Raw genomic sequence first — 4,943 nt, 5'->3', positions numbered from 1 at the left:
GACTAGAGGGTGTTTAAATACAGGAACTAAAATTTAGAGACGTCATATCGGGTGTCATATGGAGGTGTTACGTCGAGTATTCGGACAGTAATAATAAAACAAATTACATAAGTCTTTAGTAATCCGCGAGACGAATTTATTAAGCTTAATTAATCCGTTATTAGCATATGTTTATTGTAGCACCACATTATCAAATCAAGTACTAGTTAGGCTTAAAAAATTCGTCTGGCAAATTAGTCTTAATCTGTGTATTTAGTTTCGTAATTAGTCTATATTTAATACTTCATGTATGTGTCTAAACATTCGATGTGATAGGGACCTAGAGCCTGTTAACTTAAACTTATCGGCCAGAATTTACAGTATTTTTCTCTCACAATAAAACAGCTTCAGCTGGTTTTAATACTAGCCGAACAGACCCTAAAGTTTAGGAGGTGGAAACAAACGCAGGGATGGGATGGCTAGGTAGCTTCCGTGGCTGCTTGCGGATACAAAGAATTGAACTCTAGGGCTCAGGGTTGTGTATTTGAAAGGCCAAGAGAGCTCTCTTTTTAGACATGGTGTTTGGTCGACTTCGGGCTTAGGCACGGTAATGGCCACGCAACAGCTAAGTAGCAAGCCAGTGCGCGTTCATCAGGGCCAAGTACCAATTGGTTCGTCATGTAGCGCCTGGACGTGCCTGACATTCCCTCGGTTGAGTGCGTCCACTGCTCACGCCTGATGAGGTGACGGGGCAGTGCCGCGTTGGGACGAGGCGATGCAGAAAGGCATCAGAGACCATGGCAGACAGACAAAAGAGGGGGACAGGTAGCTTCTATCGTAGCCAGGGAGCTGGTTCGGCGCAACGGGGAGCAGGGATGGCACAAGGCGAACGCTTGGCTGGTAATGGCACGGTCAGCCGACCGCACGCCTTTTCCCATTAGTGTCAGGCATCGCACGCCACACCTCTCCGGCGTACGGACGAGTCAGCGAGGGAGAAGCTAGTGACGCGAGAATGCCAAAGAGTCGGGTCGAGGTCGTGGCGTCCGCGGGAATCAAAGTAGCGTTTTGTGCACTGTGTGGGTTGCGTGGTGGCCAATTGACTCGACGGAGCGGACGATGGCAGGGCGGAGCCAGCGAGTAGGCAGCTGAACTTTAGTCAAATCAAAATTTGCTATAGGACGCGCAGGGCCCGTTTTGGTACACCTCTGTTTCATCCGTGGAATGATTTTTTCTTTTCTTTTTTACTTTAGCTCCATGAATAGCTTCGCTGGTTGAGATGTACTCCCTGGCTCCGCCCTGCCATCGTCCGCTCTATGGAAAAACAAAATTGATCATCAACTGTTTGCCCTATGGGAACATAATATTTCCAACTTGATTACTTTGAGGTGTTTAGGGGCAGTTTTCAACTTTTTGGAATAGGAGAGTTGTAACCATAGCAGCAATGTGACATGAGTAAAAACTTCATTCACTCCATATAATGCTCAATCAGATAATGACTCATTGTAAGTTTCAAAATTGGGCCTCTTAAACAGAAATTAACAACTGAAATTTCCAATTGTGGTTTCCAAGGCTTCTCTGTTATTACTAGGGAAAGTAAGTTCTCGTGAAACCTAATATGTTACCATTGCTCAAAGTGCATGTTGTCATTGTCATGAACTGGAACATTCCTATTGCAAAATTGGTCTTACTAAACTTTCTGTCAAATCAAAGTAGCTATTTATGTGTGTGTGTGTTTTTTTTTTTTTTGCTATCGCAGAGGACCTTGACAAGCTGCGGGAGATGGATATGTTAGAATGGCAGGGACGGGGTCTGGACTGTGATCGCAAATGTGATGGACCCGGAGAGCTTGCATGAACCTTTTGACGGCTGTGTTGGTGTCTTTCACACGATCACACCTCGTCACTTGTGGTCTAGGGGTAGCCACGGTGCTGCGAGGCGGGGCCAGTTCGGCTGCACCTAGCGGCGGGATTCCCGGAAGGCCAGAGCGACGACAGGATGCTACAGCGGCGATGCGACGGCGAGCAGCGGGCTAGTCTCCAGGCCGGTCAAGGTACGGCGAGGTGGCGCAATGCATGCTGAGCACGGCGAGGAGGTGGCCGCGGCGTGGTGCCTTGCGCGCTCGTGACGGTGGGCCTCGGTGGCATGCCAGCCACCGGCGAAGTGACGCGGCGTCGACAACGGCAACCGAGGTGCAGGCGCGACAGCTCGGCAGGGCTAGGATGGCCGGCTATGGAGACAGGAAGCAGGCACGGACATGGCGACGCCGGCACGGTGACCACGCCCAGTTGAAGAAACAGACTGAAATGTGTGCTGCACTGCTTTAAAGCAAGATTTTTACCATTTTTACTTTGGTGAAATGGTCTGGCCAAGGCACCTACTCAAAGCTGAGTGTTTAAACTCCAAAACGCAACTAAATCCAAACCTGAGTTCAAGTTAAAAACGTGTGAGCAAGGTTTGCCAATTATGAAAGATCAGCAACAAACCTGACTTGGAGATTTTAGTGAGATGAAGTTGAAACGAAATTCAGTTTCGATTTCTGAGGGTCCAACGAAATATTAAACGATAATGCTGGCACACGGGCGTCCGTCCAGACGTGTTCCGTCCAAATGGCTCGTTCCCGAGCCAGCCCAACAATCGGGCCTAGCAGGCCTCCTCCGCTCCACCTTGAGTACGACGTGGTTTCTCCAAAAAATTAAAAACACACCTACATTTCCCTTTCCCCACTGCCGCACGCATGCGACTATCGTGGGCGCATCCACCACGTCGCCTGCCCGCCGCTGGCCTTCTCGTCCGGACGCCGCGCGCCACTCCACGCTCACGGCTGCCGTGCACCCATCTCGCGCCGCTTGCTCCTACCCGTCATGCTCGCCCATCCCACGCCGCTCGCTCCCATCCGTCGTGAGCGCCGCCCGCCCGGCCAAGCCAAGCCCAGCGCTGCTAGCGATGGTGGTGGTGGTGGTGTTCGCGTGGCGCCGGCTCCGACCCCGACGGCTGGAATCGCCCGGCCTCGGTGTCGGTGTTTCGGACCACCGACGAGTAAATTTGTATTTGCGCGTCTGGCTCGGATGGTGTACTCGGAGGACACAAGGGTTTATACTGGTTCGGGTGGAACGTCCCTACGTCTAGTTCTCTGCTGCTCGTGTTACCGGCACTTGGTTTATAGTAGGGGTTACAAACAGGCGAGAGAGGGAGAGGGTCCCAAGTCTCTGGTGGAAGGAGTGGACGGGTGCTGAGAGCTCGCTTGCCGCTCAGCCGTGTGCTCATGTGTTTGTGTTGGGCTGTTGTGTGAAGACGTGCTTCCCCCTCTCCTTCATGGGGCACCCTGCTTCCCCTTTTATAGGCGAAGAGAAAGCGCATGTTACAGAGGAGGAAAAGGAAAAAAACGACAGAGAGAAGAAGACTTCTAGGGTCGTCGGGTCCTTTTTCTCCTTCATACGGGTCCCGCCAATCCTGTAGATGTCAACAGGGACGGCTCCATGTCATGGTCCTGTTCGTCACTGGAGCCATGCGTAGACGTCATCTGTCGGTCATGGCGTTCCACCCCGTCCCAGCGGAAGGCGTGGTGAACTGACGCGCCTATCAGCGTCCATACGAGGATTAGGTAGAAATGCACCGACACGCCCGACACTGTCATTGACGTGAACCCCCAGGTATGACTCGTCATGGCTATGTGTTACATCGAGGCATGCCCGCTTCTTTCCTGGTGTGAGAGTTTTGACCAAGCCCATACGCTTGAACCTAAAGTGGTTGGCGGCGGTATGGGCCCCCGTCGGGCAAGACAGAAACCGCGCCCATGGGGTCAGGAGGCACGGGGCCTTTGCCTGAGGGGTCGAGTGAGACAGAGCCCTCACCCTTGGGGTCGGGCGAGACGGAGCCCTCACCCAAGGGGTCTAGCGAGATGGAGCCCGCACCCAAAGGGTTGGGCGAGACGGAGCCTGTGACCTTGGGGCCAGGCGAGACGGAGCCCGCACCCAAGGGGTCGGGTGAGACAGAGCCCGTGACCTTGGGGTCGGGCGAGACGGAGCCCGTGGCCTTGAGGTCGGGCGAGATAGAGCCTGCACCCAAGGGGTCGGGTGAGGCAGAGCCCGCGACCTTGGGGTCGGGCGAGACGGAGCTTGTGGCCTCGAGTCGGGCGAGACGGAGCTCGCGTCCTCGGGGTTGGGAGAGACGGAGCCCACGACCTCGAGGTCGGGCAAGACGGAGCCCGCGACCTTGGGGTCAGGCGAGACGGAGCCCGCGACCTTGAGGTCGAGCGAGACCTTTTGATATGTCTCGAGCCATCCGGGAAAGTTAACGTGGGCGCTAACTTCCTTGCTTTGGGTATCCCTAATATCGATACCCGACACTCGGGCTCCCCCATGTTGCGAATGTTTCAAGTGTTTTAGATGTTTCGTAGGTATGTTTCAAGTGTTTCATATGGATATTGCCAAAGTAGATCGGGATGTTGCATATATTGCAATGATTGTACACGTATGTTGCAAGTGCCTGTTCCCAATGTTTCATCTATTTTTTTCTAGACGTATGTTGCAAGCGTGTTTATTTAGATGTTGCATATGTTTTGCACATATGTTGCAGTGTTTTATCTGGATGCTGCATATGTTTGCAATTGTCTTTCAAGTATTTTTTATGTGTTTTTGCATGTGTTTCAGGTGCATGTTTCGAATGTTTTAGCTATTTCGTATGTATGTTGCAATTGTTTCATTTAAGTATTTTAAAAGTAGATTAGGGGTGTTATGCATGTTGCAATATAAGCCACACGAGGGCGCCATGCATGGAGGGGAGCGGCATAGCAGGCATGGAGGGGCGTGGGAAGCAGGGAAGTGTTGGGGAGTGGTGCAGGCGGCCCGTCTGTGCGTGCAGCAGGCGCTGGTGTGAGCGTTGCAGTAGACAGGGCGTCTAGACGTGGGGGGTCCGTCCGGACGTCCGGACGCTAGTGCTACTGAATATTAAAACATCAACTTGTT

Source organism: Miscanthus floridulus, chromosome 10 (genome assembly GCF_019320115.1).
Source record: "Miscanthus floridulus cultivar M001 chromosome 10, ASM1932011v1, whole genome shotgun sequence".
Taxonomy (NCBI): Eukaryota; Viridiplantae; Streptophyta; class Magnoliopsida; order Poales; family Poaceae; genus Miscanthus; species Miscanthus floridulus.
The sequence above is the reverse complement of the archived record's forward strand: the minus strand, read 5'-3'. Positions refer to the sequence as shown.